Source organism: Thamnophis sirtalis, unplaced genomic scaffold (genome assembly GCF_051295495.1).
Source record: "Thamnophis sirtalis isolate CommonGarterSnake01/CBP01778 unplaced genomic scaffold, rThaSir2_p1.2 scaffold_7, whole genome shotgun sequence".
Classification (NCBI taxonomy): Eukaryota; Metazoa; Chordata; class Lepidosauria; order Squamata; family Natricidae; genus Thamnophis; species Thamnophis sirtalis.
The window spans coordinates 23,419,742-23,436,800 of record NW_028261387.1 but is presented as its reverse complement, the minus strand read 5'-3'; the positions used below and the strand labels follow the sequence as shown (position 1 = coordinate 23,436,800).

The window sequence follows — 17,059 nt, the reverse complement described above, 5'->3', positions numbered from 1 at the left end:
AAATGACATGCTACAAAAGTGTCATTGCTAATATATAAATGTACAAAATAAGCTGCAGGTTTTTTTAATGTACATAGATTTTATCCTACCGCTAAAACAAATGCACTTTAATGACATTAAAAACATCCAAATGTTTATCATGTTGAAAGAATGCCTTGTAGATAGGAGTTATGGGGTAAAAGGCATTGGGGAAAATATACCAATTCAGTCTTGCTATATAACACTCCTTTTACATTATTAGATTGGCAGTAAAAAAAGTCAATATTTCATTTCTGTTCACTGTATGTTCTGCTTCATAATTTTATATTCTGGATGGTGGCAGTATGGCTTTTCAGGAGACAATTCTTCGACATAAATCTTCCCCTTCTCAGTGCTTTGTGTTTCTTAATAATAGTCTATATGCTCTAACACACAGGAAATCAACCATGTAATTGACTAGTCTTCCATTTATATAAAACCTGACACTTCATGGATCGTATGAGACAGTGCATTATGTACAATATTTTAACATGAATGTCTCCAAAAATATTTGAAAAGGAACTTGACTTGCAGCTAGGATTCTCCTGAAACCTTGTGAAATACGTTTTACATGCTACATTAGCATTTGCATAGAGGGGAATGTTATAGAATTTCAAATAATTAATGGAGAACTTGGTAACAGGTATTTTTTATAAACTACATCCAAAGCCTAAACTTGTGTTATAATTGTTTTGCATAATCTGTATATGTAATTTATATTGCATTGGCAGAGATGTGTAAAATCTTTATTTTCTTTAATTTTAGATAAGCAATATTTATCCTTATCTAAAACAGCCTAAATATTGTCAGATATCCTTTATTTTATTTTATTTTTAAACACAAGCTCTCTCATTCTCATAATTAATCATTACTTGTTACAAAATCTAATTTATCAAATCTATATAATAAAAAGTTATATATTCTGTATTCTAATTTAAAAGGGAGGGGTACCAGATGCCCTCTGTTTTCTAATTTCATTTCTGCATTGAAAGTATGATGGGATCATAATTAATTTGAATTATCTCATTTTCATTGTTCTCACAAAGAGAACACTTTGTTTAACCAGTGCAAAATTCTCTTTGTGGATGTGATAGGAATGAAAGCTGAGGAATTTATAATTATTCAGTAGAAAAGTTGGCTTACAGAATATGGAGAAAATTTGAGACAGGGTCACCAATAATCAATGGCAATAACCAGAAGACTATATAAAATGCCTTCTAAATGAATCTAACATAAGATCAGTTCACAATCTTTACATTGAAAAAGGGTGTATAGAAGACATGTATGAAAGCTGGGTTAAATTCAGCCAGTTCTGACAGGTTCTAGAGAACCGGTAGTGGAAATTTTGAGTAGTTTGGAGAACCAGCAAATACCACCTCTGGCTGGCCTCAGAGTGGGTTGGGAATGAAGATTTTGCAATATCCTTCCCCCAGGAGTCGGGAGGGAATGGAGATTTTGCAGTATCTACCCCTGCCATGCCCACCAAGTCACATCCACAGAACCAGTAGTAAAAAAAATTGAATTTCACCTCTGATAGAAAGGCATTCATATGTAGAACATTCTTGCTTGAAGCAACCTGGATCTACATTGCAACCTGACTGAACCTGGATCTACATTGTAAAGCCTCTACAAAGAGACATTTAGGATGATAACTGGAATTGGAATGGATATTGTTTTAACCCAATGGTATGTCAATCCAGTGAATTTGCCTGTTGACTACTGATGACTGAAAACCTTAATTGCTATTACTGAAATCATACATGTTTCAGTTTTCTCATATTTAGAAATATTTCAAAATTAGATTTTAGATTAGTTTGATTAGCTTTAGATTAGCTTGTCACAATTGAGTCCAAAGTTTCTGTTGCTAAGCAAGACATTTGTTAAGTGAATTTCACCTCATTTTATGACCTTTCTTGTCACAGTTGTTAAATTAGTAATGACTTAAGAGAATCTGGCATCCCCATTGATTTTGCTTGTCAGAGGATCAAGGAGGATTACATGACTCCAGGTCATTGTAACCGCCATAAATATCAGCCAGCTGCCAAGTATCAGAATTTTGATCATGTGACTACAGGAATGCTACAACTGTTCTAAGTGTGAAAAATGGTCATATGTCGCATTTTTCACTGCCATTGTAACTTGGAATGGTCACTAAATGAACTGTTGTAAGTGAAGGGCTGCTTGTATTCTCTTGATTGTCATACTTCGAAGTAACTTTTAAAAACAACTTTTCTAAAGTATTAAGTAATTCTCCAATATTAGATTGTCATTCCAGGTTGTGTTTTCAAAGACTCCTTGTAACAAAGACTGTTCATAAGAAGCCTGGAAATCTATTATTGTATAATAGATTGTATATTATATATGTATAGAGTGTTTCTTCAAAAATCTTCATCAACAAAAATATCTTATACAATACTATTAGTTTTTTCTGGATATGTTTTAACTGTCCCCATCTCTTTGTTATCAAGATTTGAATTTCATTTATTAATAGAAAAACAGAGTAACAATAGGTAAGAAAATCAACATTTCTAAATTGAATTAGTAGGCACAAAATAATATTATTTTTATTGTAAGATTGTTCATACTTCAAAACTATTTTGAAATAAAGGTATTGGACCTCATGCACATACACCACTTCATGTAATTTATTTTAAAAATTCCTCTTTTTTTAAGTTTCCACATCAATCTGAAAAGAGGTATGGCTGCTTAAAGTGAAGTAAAATTAACTCAACTTTTAAAGAAACTGCTCTGCCTTTTGGCTTGGGTTGATGTTTGAAAAAGGAAAAAAAATCTTTGATGAATGTAGATAAGTCCTATGCTGATATGAGATTCAAAATATTTTTTCAAATTATTTTCAAGCTTGTACACCACCAGACACATGTATGTATGTATGTACATACACATATATAGATAATAGGTACAGCAAAAGACAGATGACAGAGCTTTGTTTTGGATTTTAGTTATATTAATTTTGATTTCACCCAGGGAATGAAGTAACCACAGCTTCTGATTAATGAGAAATAAAGATTAGTAATTTTCTGAATAAAAGATAATCTAATAAAAGGGGGATTAATTAATTTCCTTTTCCCCATTTTTTGTTAGATTAAATGTTTGATTAAATCCTTCAAAGAAAATAAATTTTACACATAATTATAAAGATGAAACTAGTGTCATGGCATTAAGCACCATTATTTGAATTCTTTTTTTTTTTACTTAGGTTCTTTTTTATTTCTGACCCAGCCAGAAGAAGATTTGTAATATACATTGTATCACAGTTTATTACTTTTTGGAAGAAAGGGTTCTATTTATAAATTTAGCATTTAATTGAAAATTGCTTGAGAAGATTTAGAAAAGGATATCAAATACTTTTGATTTGCTGGTGTATCTGTTATGAGAAAAAAAGTTGCCATAATTAAAATCCATTGGTTTAGGACAGGGGTGTCCAAACTTGGGAACTTTAAGACTTGTGGACTTCAACTCCCAGAATTCCCCAGGCAGAATTCTGGGAGTTGAAGTCCACAAGTCTTAAAGTTCCCAAGTTTGGACACCCCTGGTTTAGGATAAGGCAAGTAAGGATGGGTCATAATAAAAGTGCAATGACTGGATCCCATGAGCTTCAGAAAAGATGAAAGAAGTATAGGTAGACAAAGTATAGAATTTGTTTCTGGGTTATATAATGACATCAGTCTACTTCAACTAGTTTTTGAAAAGATTGGAGAAATTAATGGAGCTATCGATTGCTACCTGTCACAGCTGAATAGTCCCGTGTTACTTTCAGGATCAATTCTGATTGTTCCTCTGATTTTGAGAATGTACATGCATTTATAAGCAGTTGGTCAGAATAGCTGCACATCTGAACCCTGAAGGATTTACTAGAAACAATATTAATTGGTTAGGTATTTATTAACTGATGAACATTTTTTTTCTCTCCCTCTCTCTGAAGACCCTGATCCCAATAATACAGGTGGAAAGCTTTATTTTTTTCGTCCAGGGGTGATCACAAAAAAATGAAAAAATATTGTACTCGATCAGCATCTCTAGAGGATCTTTCCACCACCAAATTATATTAATTGATTATATATACTTAATATAATTGATATATTAACCTCAATTGATTAATTGAGGTTTCTGGGTGTTGGGGAGTCTTTAATCTCATATCTTCTCTGTAGTTTCCCTACCTGTACCTTCACTTACCTTCCCTACCTGTTCACAAATGTGAGCGTGCGCGACTTCTGTGCATGCTCAGTGCTCGCGCATTATGTCGGGGCGGGTGGGTGGAGCCTCTCGCAGCCACCACTACCTGTTCACCTGAACCGGAGAGAACTGGCTGAATACCACCTCTGGATTATACAGGAAAATGTTGTGAGGAGAATCCTTTTTCAAGTTCTCTGTTCCTGTACAGATACACTCTGAACACGGCTGATCCAGAGTTCTCTTCATCTTCTAGTTTCAAGGTTCCTTGTGTAAAATAAGCTATAAACATATTTTGACATACAGCTATGAAAAAGCATAGTTATCCATAGTGTACGACTGGCTTTTGTTTTTCATATTTTTAACTTCTTGTTTTGTCTAATCTGCAAATTTTCCCAGGTCATATGTATATTATAAAACCCACATTGCATTTAAGTTAAACTACACATAGAGTATAAAGAGCCATTCCCAACGTACTTTTACGCTTTTGATGATATTCCCAGCTTTCATTTCTATATAACAAAGTTAGCACTCTTATACATACCCATTTTCACCTCTTTTAAAAAACATTTGCTCTTCACAGTTTCTTTTTGTAAGCATTTGGGTATCATAATACTTTCTCCACCAACTTTCATCTTCATTAAAGATTCTATCAAGATGCACAATTCCCTTTACTTGCTCACATTTTGCACCATAATGTGTAGTTATTCATTCCAGTTCCCTGTCAAGCACAACAATCATAATCTTTGATACATTAATATTCATATCCATGTTCATTGTTCCACTACAGATCATCTGGGTTCTCAGCCAGCAACATGGCATTGTCTGCATGCAAAATATGTGCATTTTTATATCCTCAACTAGCAAACATCTACGTTCACTATGAAGATTCCATATACATTTATTAATAAATGCATTAAACAACCAAATATCTCTAAAGATACCACAGTTTTTGTTTTTGAGCAAAAAAGTGTCATGTAGGATATATGTAATAAGACTGTGCAGCAATGTGGCTTAAATTCTAAGGCTGGCAGCCATATGCTCATAGGAAAATGTTTGACTATTTCAAAAACTTTAAGATGCTTGCTAGATTTCTGATTCCACTCACTTCAAAATACTTCTTGGAATCAAATCTAAACTGTTGCAAGTTTGTATCAATGATACCAGTCTGTCTAAAATCTTTGGAATGATTTAGTTATTCAGTGAAGTGACCACTTGAGAATTTTCTAATGAAGAAATTGCTTTCTGATAATATTTTCTACTAATTCTGGAATGAAACAGTGTTCAAATTTGCATGCTGGATAATCAGGATTATCTGTATTTCTTGTATGTATGGTTGAAAAAATGGTCAAATTTCAGATTTTTCAGATCCATAATATTCAAATTAGGATAAATCTTTGTGTGTCATATATTATGCTACATTACAGTAGTTCTTGTTTAGTGACAGTAGTGATTTCCACCAAAATAGTACCATGTGACTGAAAGAGAAAGACAGAGAGAGAACAAGAGACAGACACTATAAAGGTCACCGGTTGCTGTCATCTCATCTCTTTCAGATAAAATTCACTCATACAGTACAGATACTTATACAGTACCTGACCCATTTTCCTCCTTCTTTGCCTCCTTGCAGGGTAAAGAGGTGTCTTAAACAAGCTATCACTTCCTGAGCGGCTTTTCTTCGCAGCACAATCCTCAAAAGTGCTAGTCACAAATTAACAAGTTCACCTCTGTGACTTTAAGTAGTTGATTAATGACTCACCAATAGTTTACAGTTGCTGCCTAAAACTGACCAGATCTTAATTTGACTATCTAATCATTGAAGCCTCTTCTTGTCATAAATTCATGCATTGCTCAGAAAATGGATTTAATTACTCTTTGTTACCCTCTATATTTGAATATTCAAGGCAGTTGCTAAATGAAGACTACATGTGTATATTTTTATTATATATGATCAGATATTGCAATAAGGAGCAAAGAGGTAAGAATATCTTAGAGGGTCATAAGATAATACCACTTCATAAAAGATTTGCATAACAGCTTAAAATGTTGCATGAGGACCAGAAAGACCATTGACATCAATAGAGGAAACACCAAGAAAATCATGTTGGTGCTTAAAGGATAACAAATGAAGTCTTGCCCATTTTGTTCTTTTGACTCATTTACTCAAAGGAGATGGAGTTTCAGCTGTTCTACTATGATTGCCATCTTGATTTTTATAACGTCCCTAGTTCAGGTTTACCTTCAGCTATGGAAGGTCACTGGGTAAATCTGGGCCAATTATGCTTTCTTGATCCAGTCTGTTTCCTCAGGATCGTAAGGAGGACAGTTGAAGAAGGCAATGCTGCCTGAACTCTGGATGAAAGATGACAATGACTATTATTTATTATTCTAGACCAGTTCCCAATGTGGGGCCCATGGCCCACAGGGGACAATTTGATTTCTAATGGTGGCAATTTGAACCATCTTTAAACCAAATTAATGGCCTTTTAGGTTTCCTCTGCGTGAGTAGAGTTCACTTTTGAGTAAAGTAAGAATTATATGTCACGGTGGGGGGGGGGGGAGATCAGGATTTTAGAGATGCTTGGGTGGAGCATAGCCAAAAAAGGTTGGGAACCACTGTTCTAGACAGAGGCAAGTTGTTCTAGATTCTTTTAAGGAATTATATGGGCAACCTTTCTCAATTTATCTTGCTTTCAATAGCTACTTGGATCTTCCCTAGCCATTGACGGTGCTAGCTAAATTGCTTGGGACTTAATCCAAATCTTCTGAAGCATACCAAGTTGGGGAAAGCACTAGAAACTTAGAGGAATTGTTATATTTATTCTGAAACTAAAATGATACTTCATCCATTAAGATGAACAACATAATAACTTTCTTGGCTTTAGATAGTAAGCTTCATTTTTCAAGCATGTTATAAGCAATTAGACTTGGGAAAACATCGAAAAAGCATATTATTTGTACTGTTGACATTTTAAACTTTCTCTGTATTACACTACATTATAAATAACTTCATTTTCTATATTTTCTCATGTCTCTTATGGATTTCTATCAAAATGGCATTTAAGATATGTCTGAAGCTTTAAATTTGCTGTCCAATAAATGGATGCAGTGCTAATGTTATTTGGATAATGCTTGTGGGATGAGTATTTTACAAAAACATGTGTTAGCTGTGAAAGATCAGGTCTACACATGGAGGTCTAATTAAACAGATTTATTGCTAAACAGCCTATTCACAGGAATTTACTCAACCAACAGTTAGCACCTGCTTGAAGTTATATAAAGGTCCATGGAATTCAAGAGGGCAGTTAGATTTAGTCCGCTTGTGGCTATGTAGCGATTCTGAGCTGATCCCTCTTTTAACTCAACTCTATACTCTGCCATTCTTTCTCCTATAGCCAATACAATTATTTGTCAGTATGAAAGTCAATACAAGTGTTCAATATTTGTTAGCCTTATACAATTTAAGAATTTGCAGAATATGTAATATCCTCCAGTATTATTGCTAATATAATATCAAGCTCTAAGAACATGCTTGCTTATTCACTCTTACAAACATACATAGAGAACCGAACATTTAAAAGCAAAATCAGAATACATTTTTAACTGGATATTGAAAATTTATGGATAGCATTATAAAGCTTTCTGTTTTCATATATATTAAAGGTAAAGGTAAAGATTCCCCTTGCACAGATGTGCTAGTCATTCCCGACTCTATGGGGCAGTGCTCATCTCCATTTCAAAGCTGAAGAGCCAGCACTGTTCGGAAGACATCTCCATGGTCATGTGGCCAGCATGACTAAACACCGAAGGTGCATGGAATGCTGTTACCTTCCCACGAAAGGTGGTCCCTATTTTTCTACTTGCATTTTTACATGCTTTCGAACTGCTAGATTGGCAGAATCTGGGATAAGTAATGGGAGCTCACTCCATTACGCAGTGCAAGGGATTCAAACTTCCGACCTTTCTGGTCGACAAGCTCAGTGTCTTAGCCATTGAGCCACCATGCTTATATAGTTTATATGCCAACAAAATAAACAGTGCAGGGGAAATTTAGCAGGAATGAGATTTGCTATTTCTCTATAATAAGTTGATCTCCATTGCTGGGAGAAAAATACAAACACAAAGAGCAAATATGTTTTGTTATTAATAATACAATAATATTTCTTTTCAAAAACATTATGGAAGAGAATAACCTTTTATTTTCAGATTTTGCACATTTTGCTTCTGAGATGTAACTGTGAGTATGAATCAAGCACATATCTGAAAAGTTTCCTGTTAATATTGCTCATTGTACACCATCCAGAATCACGTGTTTGTGAGATGGCCAGCTATCTAAAATATGCTAAATAATAAATAAATATAAGAAAGAATTCACTATAGAATTACTGTCTGCAGCTATTAGTGTAAACTAATACACTAAGAAAACCGAAAATTTTTAGGTTTTCATGCCCCTTAATTTTTCCATGTGCTATTATATGTCATAGTAGATAAGTATCTTCGGATTTGTGGAAGAGATAATTTCCTCACCCAACTTTGAGAAAAAAAGGAATGCCTCACAATCCTCAAACTGAGTTGCATACAGTAACCTGTAAAATTATATTTAACCTTTAACACTTGATCTTAATTGAAAGTGATTACTGTCTAAAATACAAACATCAGCATCTGCTCCAGTTAAATTTTAAAGTGGTTTTATTCTTGGAGAGCTCTGTTTCAGCTTATGTCCCTTGGCTGAAAGCAACCAGATTGAAAGTTCATTATTGTCATGGATAAACATGACACCAGCTGTCCTTTAGTCCCACTGATAGTCATTTTCCTATTTGTTTGTTTTTTCAACTTTTGGGAAATTATAAAGGAAGAGAAGCAATTTGTCTTGGCAGCATTTGTAGGATAATCTTGTGCAGAGATCTAAATATATTGAAATAAATATGTATCTGAGTCTTTAGCACAAAGAATTGTAACAGAATAAAAGAAGTTAGTTGTTTTTCTCTATTTTATTAACATTTTGCTTTAAGTGAAAGTGTTTTTTTTTAACATATACATTGATAATAAAAATTAGAAACTGAGGGCGGGGCCGAAGCCGTGACGAGACGACGTGCGATCTCAAAGCTCTGAGACCGCAGTCGACACTTTTATTGCTGGGGGGTTCCAACAGACCTAAATCATCCCGAAGATATGGTGAACAGGAAGATTACATCTTGCTGATCTCAGGGATATTGCAAAATCTCCGAGAAAGGCAAGGAAAAATCTTCTGCTAGTAATAAAAATTCCAGTCTGTCAAGACTGACAAAGTCAGGGTGGCCTCAGAACGGAACGGAACGATGTGGAAAGAGAAAGTGTTTTTAGCTGGTGAGAAACTTTTATTATTTTTAAAAAACGGCTTATAAAATCTAAAAACTAATTTAAATCAAAGAATAGAAGAACCTAGCAGCGAATTTGATTTTTGTAATGGTTCTGAACAGTGGTTATCTTACTTTCTAAATGCTATTTACATGGATTGAATCTAAGCAAAACCTTTTCAAATGGATGGATTCTTCTGCTAACATTTCTTTGTGACTTTCTGTAAACTACAGATGGATTGTTTTGACTTCAACATTCTAAGCTTTTATTGCTTGGCTGTTTGGCTTAAGATCTGATAAGATTTTACAGCTGTCCCTTTGAAGTTTGTTTTCGCTTACAGAGAGTTTGTGAGTGTCTGTTTCTAGTCTTGCTGACCTTCTAAGAAAAAATATTAACTGCATACGAACATGGCATCCACAGGGCCTTTGAATCTCTGAGGAGTACTTTTAGTGCTGCAGAGGGTGTTGGATACAGAGGAAAGAATTGAGAGAAAATTGGAATATTTGGTGCATTTAATAACGAAATATGATGAAAAAACTGAGGATGTTCTTCAAATACAAAATAAGAAGATTGAAATACAAAAAAACTGAAATGGAAGACGAATATAAAGAGATTGAGCCTGTTGATATTTGTGCCAATTGGTTTATTTCTGAGAGAGGAAGGAATGAAATATTGGAAGAGGAATTAAATGGAGAAAAAATTATTTCAAAGGACAGGACATAGAAGAAGAAGAAAACATTAAAGAATTTATGGACTATGAAATACTATTTGTAAAATATTTGATAACACTGCTGATAATTAAAGACAAGCTGAACAAGGAAACAGAAAGAGGGTGTCAATATTACATGAGAGATATTACAAACAAGGAGTTGCTAAGAGGAGTCCATACAGATTTGATCAAGAGGATGTTTGGAGGACTAGATCCACAAATGGCAGAAGACATAAGATTGTTTTGCTATTGGAGAGATACAGGTTGATGGAAGAGTATAATTTAAAACTAGCTAAACTTAGTTAAATTTAGTGATAATAGGTATAGTTAAATAAAAATTGATAATGATAGTAATGTATACAATGTTGAGCTGTTATGATAAGTAATAATTGGATATGAATATTGAATGTTACCCATGAAGGGAAGGTTAGAAATACCTTTGGACTATATATAAAGGTTATTAATAACAATAACAATAAAAAAGAACAAAATTAGACACAGCTAAGTTTTAATTAGCGCCTAGAGCGCCGCTGGAGGGCCAGTAAATCCCAGTCAGACCGAGCACTCCTGAAAACCTGCATTGGAGCATATCTATCGGCAATATGGACAGCTAAGAACAATCACATTGCCGCTCTGATAGCGTCCGCTGAGTCTCGCCCTGCCGCCTTGTTTAGGGTGACCCGCTCCCTCCTAAATACGAGGGTTGCGGATAACCCTTTACAAGGTAGAGCAGAGGAATATGTCCAGTTCCTCGTGGACAAAGTTGCTCGGCTTCGGATGGACCTGGACTCCAATTGCGCAGAGCCAGCCGGGGTACCAGGGGAAGGTCTTGAACACCACCTCTGGACTGACTTTCAACCTGTTGCTCCTGATGAAGTGGACAAGGCCATGGGAGCGGTGAGTGCTGCCACGTGTGTACTGGACCCGTGCCCCTCCTGGCTGGTCGCGAACAGCAAGGAGGTGACGCGGAGCTGGGTCCAGGCGATGGTGGATGCTTCTCTTCGGGAGGGCTTCTTCCCACTGGCATTGAAGATAGCGGTGGTGAGACCCCTCCTGAAGAAGCCATTGTTGGACCCAGCTAGTTTGAACAACTACCGTCCAGTCTCCAACCTTCCCTTCATTGGGAAGGTTGTTGAGAAAGTGGTAGCCTCTCAACTCCGACGGTCCTTGGATGAAGCCAATTATCTGGACGCCTTTCAGTCTGGATTCAGGCCTGGCTACAGCACGGAAACCGCTTTGGTCGCACTGACCGATGATCTCTGGAGAGCCAGGGATGGAGGTCATTCCTCCATCCTGGTGCTCCTTGACCTCTCAGCGGCCTTCGATACCATCGACCATGGTATCCTTCTGCAACGGTTACAAGAGGTGGGAGTGGGCGGCACCGTTTTTCGGTGGTTCTCCTCCTATCTCTCGGACAGGTTGCAGTCGGTGTTAGTTGGGGGAGAGAGGTCGACCCCTAGGCCCCTGAAATATGGGGTTCCTCAGGGTTCGGTCCTATCCCCCCTTCTGTTTAATATCTACATGAAGCCACTGGGTGAGATCATTCGACGGCACGGGATCAAATACCATCAATATGCGGATGATACTCAGCTGTATCTGTCCGCCCCGTGCCAACTCAGTGAGGCGGTTGACATGATGTGCCAGTGCCTGGAGGCTGTCAGGGTCTGGATGGGGGTTAACAAGCTTGTACTCAATCCAGACAAGACCGAGTGGCTGTTGTGTTTTCCTCCCAAGAATTTGGCCAGTATTCCATCACTCAGGCTGGGGGGTGAAAATTTACGCCCCTCAGACAGGGCGCGCAACTTGGGAGTCCTCCTGGATCCACAGCTGACTTTAGAACATCACCTGTCGGCTGTGACCAGGGGGACATTTGCCCAGGTTCGCCTGGTGCACCAGTTGCGCCCCTACCTGAACCGGGAGGCACTCGCAACAGTCACTCACACCCTCGTGACTTCAACTCGTCCAGAATGCAGCCGCACGAGCGATTGTGGGTGCACCTCGGTACACCCACGTTACACCTATCCTCTGCGAGCTGCACTGGCTACCGATCGGTCTCCGGATACGCTTCAAAGTGCTACTCGTAACTTATAAAGCCCTTCATGGTATTGGACCTGGGTACTTGAGAGACCGCCTGCTGCCAATTACCTCCCAAAGACCCGTCAGATCTCACAGGGTCGGCCTCCTCCGGGTTCCGTCCACCAGCCAATGCCATCTGGCTACTACCTGGGGGAGGGCCTTCTCTGTAGCAGCTCCGGCCCTTTGGAATGAACTCCCCACGGAGATCCGGACCCTCACCTCTCTCCAGGCCTTCCGGAAAGCCGTCAAAACCTGGCTGTGCCGGCAGGCCTGGGGTTGATGAGTTCCCCTCCCCTCTCGACTGGTATGGCTGTGTGATTTTCGTGTATTTTAATTATGTGTACTGTTGTTTATGTTCCCTTTCCCCTTTGAGTTGTTCGCCGCCCTGAGTCCCTCCTGGAGAAGGGCGGCATACAAATAAACCAAAACTAACTAAACTAAACTAATTAGTAGGGGGAAAATGTTATGATATAGGATATAGTTAAAGAAAGTATAATGATAAATTATATACATGGAGGATTAGAAAATTTTGGTATTAAATATTATGGATGTTTAGCTAGAACAGGATATGAGGATTTAATGTTAATGAAGGATTTTATAAATAAGTAAATGAAATGCCATTATGTGGTTATGTATTAAATCTTGGTATATTTTATGATGAAGGACGTTTAAATAATCATAATCAAATAAAAGTGGAGGTATGATGATGGTAATATAATAAATATCTGTGTTAAGATATTAGAATTAATATGAATTATATTTGATGACGGTGGAAGAGATGCACAAAAGCCTTTTGTAATCAACTGATACCTTTCTACAGTATGTAAAGAAGGAAGATTTGTATGTTTGTTTTGAAAATAAAAAAAAATTAATTAAAAAAGTGACCAAAGGAGCAGGGAATAATTTCTCAGCACTTTCTAAATGGAATTAAAATCTACATATGTTTGTTCTGCTTATTTCTCCTCTTTCAGTCCCAAAGAGCTAAAGGCACTATGTATATAAAGCACTTTAAATCACTGTGAAGTGGTAGGTAAGTCTAAGTGCCAACTAGACCAATTTGCACAGTCAGCAAGAGTTTGTTTTCTAATTTCTGTTCTGTTGAATGACTTCCTTTATCTACCTCATGTTTAGATTTTTCTAAAGTATATTTTCTTGTTTTTACTTGACTTAATATATGTGAGCATTGAGCTGACTAAATATATTAAAATATTAGAAATATAGAAAACCATAGCTAAAGCAAAAGATTCCCCTTTCGCCATAATTAAACTGTTGAAAAAACCTTTGGAAAAGAGAATTCAGGAGAGCTTTATAAAGAGAAAAATAATATCAGCCTGGCTCTGCTACTAGAGTCATTTATATATGCTTTCTTTTGATCTTTATGTAGTAAATAAATTTCAGGAAAAATGGAATACCATTTTACTGCTCCATATGCCAATTTTGGTACTTTTTAAAATGGCTGGTAGTTAAATGTTTTTCCTTCACTTATTGTATGCTTATCTGCATTAATATTCCCCTGCTTAAATATAATTTTTAAGCATAATATTTTAAAATTATTACAAAACTAACACTTTGCTTCTGTAAATAGATGCTAATAAACTCAATATCTTGAAATGTTTGTAGGTATGTTTATTTATCTTTGTTCATTCCAGCTTAGAAGTATCAACATAATACAATAAAATATTTAATATTTTATTTAGTGCATTTATTTAGTGCATTTAGTATGCAGATATTGAGACACTTATGTAGCTTAAATGATTTTTTGCATGAAGAGTTTATCTTATCTGTGTAGTACAAGAGGTTCCAGTTGAAATGTCTTCCAAGAAGAAGGTAGCAAGATCAATTTATTTGCTAGAGTTTTCTTCCGGACAATTTGTATATCCAGTACTTTTTTCTTCTAATTTCCCCCACAATAACCTTACTATGAAGCGAGTTAGGTTGAAAACTAACTAATAAAGAGCTCAAACTTAGGACACAGTAGAATGCATGCTTCTTTTCAGCTTCCATTAAGATGGAAATGATGAAGAGAAGCTATCCTCAATTTATGACCACAGTTGAGCCCAAAATTTCTGTTGCTAAGTGCAACATTTAAGTCACTTTTCCCCCATTTTACAACCATTCTTGACAGAGTTGTTAAGTGAATCACAGCACTTGTTAAGTTAAAACACGGTTATTAAGTGAAGAGTCACTTAATAACCATGTTTTAACTTAACAACTGCTGTGGAAGCCAGAGGGCTTCCCCATTGACTTTGCTTGTCAGAAGGTTACAAAAAGTGATCATATGACCCCAGGACACTGCAACCATCATAAATATGAGTCCATTGCAAAGTGTCTGAATTTTGATCACGTGACCATGGGGATGCTGAAGTGGCCATAAGGGTTAAAAAATGGACATAAGTCATTTTTTCAGTGCCATTGTAGCTTTGAATGGTCCTAAATGAAATGTTATAAGTCAAGGATTACTTGTATTCATGTTGGTCTGGATGTCAATATACTGAGATGAGATCCAGGGCCCTATTTTAGTATGTTCTGAGTTATCTAACACATGTCCTTGCCTTCAAGTCAATATGAGTATATCTCCAGGTTTCCTTTCTCTACAGACAAAAAAAGGACTTGTCTCAGCACAAATCCTGCCTTGTTCCACTTTGTGCTTTCCACACATTCAAGGAAATATCTGATAAGTTGTAATGATAGCACAAAGTTCTCCAGTGAATTTTCATAGCTGAAGATGAACTTACAGCTTGATCTCTTGAGTTTTAGTCTAACACTTTAACCACTGAACTACATGTGATAATCAGTGCTATGAAGTCATTTTTCTGGAAATGATGGGGGGGGGGGGAGATAAACAAATTGTGTAAAAATCTTATTCAAATTGCTGTTAAATTAGCAGGAATTTGGCCATAAATATTTGAACTGTAAGAAAAATTAGCTTTCACAGGGAACCAGTGTAGTGAAACAGCTACAACAGTACTTTAAAAAAAGGGGGGGCGGTATAACTTAAAATGTCTGTAACCATGATGTCTATAACCAAGTTTAATACAGGTTTCTCTGTTATGATACCATACAATAAACTTTATAAGGCCATGAAGTGATAATTCTTAAATATATCCTGATGTGGATTTTCCCTCACATTAACACCTATTTTGAAATATTTTTTTTATTTTTGCATTTTACAGTTATAAACAATATTTTTTACTTGAATGAAGTTCCATATCAAATGAGACAAATACAATTATGGTGTTTATGGTGTAATGCTTGCTGTATTGAGGAATAAAGAGGAAAAACTGTAGGCAACAATGCACATAGCCCCCTTTCTTGTTGTTTTACTCTTATTGTGGCTTCTTCTAACAAGGAATTATTGTTGCTGTTATTTTAGATTTGCAGGCTGTCTAACTCCAGTATGATTCTATATTAGTGGTCCCAACCTTTACAACTTGGTGGACTGGTGGGAAGCGGAAAGGAAATGGTTCTGTGCAAGTGGCAGGTGCATTTGTGCAAGCAGGGACACATGCCTGCTGCTTGAACAAATTGAAATTTGCATGCAAATGTGTCCGTGCACTGTACACACTTACCCACCACTTGCAATGTTTGATTCCAAATGGGCCGTGGCTTTAGTGCAGAGGTGTGAAACTCGCAGCATCACGGCGATGTCATGTGATGTATTAGGACTTTCCCCCCTTCACTAAACTGGATGTTGGCAGGGCCAGCATGTGACACATCTGACCCACGGGCCATGAGTTTGACAGCCCTGCTCTAGAGATCTTTTCATTAAAAAATAGTAAACAATAAAAATGATGTTTTTTCTAAAATTTGGTTACTTTTCAGACTAAGAAGAATGTTCTTATTAAAAAAACCTCCTGGCTTTTTTTTAGAACAATCCCCACATATCTATTGTTGTGAGTATTTTTGCCGTGTGCCGTGGTGGCGCAGTGATTAGAACACAGTATTGCAGGCTAATTCTGCCGATTGCCAGCAGTTTGATCCTGACCAACTCAAAGTTGATTCAGCCTTCCATCCTTCAGTAAAAGAGATCAGTAAAATGAGGACTCAGATTGTTGGGGGCAATATACTAACTCTATAAACTGCTTAGAGTGGGCTGTAAAACACTGCAGTGGTATATAAGTCTAAGTGCTAATGCTATTGCTATTACATCAGTTCAGTTATTCTCTGTAAGATGTAAAATGGCATTACAGTTGTTCATATTAAATTACTTTTGTAAACAATTTTCTTCACTATCAGGGAGAACAATGCAAGCCTGAATAAAAGGATAGCATTTCCATAGGTTTCTGCCTGCCTCCTTTTATTTATAAAATGTTCATTGTGAGTTTTGCACCCATTTGTATACTTTGTTGCTCACTGAGATTTCTCTACTATTCCCTTGTCTATAGGCAGCTTTGAACTTCTTTGAAATTACTTTCTCCATATCTAGATAACAGATGTCATTTTGTTTCCTTGTAGGGGTTTCCTCAGTGATAGTTACTAGCTTCAAGAGATATATGTATAAAAACGGCAAATCTGATGGAATTATGCTATATTTTCATTGTTATGATGAAACATATGAACACCTCTAGATGTATTTGGTTACTTTTTATAACAGTTGCACTTCTTCTTGATATAAAATACTTTAATCATTTAATTAAAATTAAAATATTGTTGTCTTATAGAGTAGTGAAAGTAAAATAAAGAATTGATTCAGGTTCAAATTATAATCATCTGTAAATTATGGAAACA

The 17,059-nt window shown here is 36.3% G+C and overlaps 1 protein-coding gene across 5 annotated transcripts in view; it reads left to right on the top strand.

Annotated features, from left to right (window-relative positions):
- The window catches only part of LRRC7 (leucine rich repeat containing 7), a 227,964-nt gene that overhangs the window by 85,739 nt on the left and 125,166 nt on the right, over nt 1–17,059 (top strand). The window lies entirely within an intron of this gene.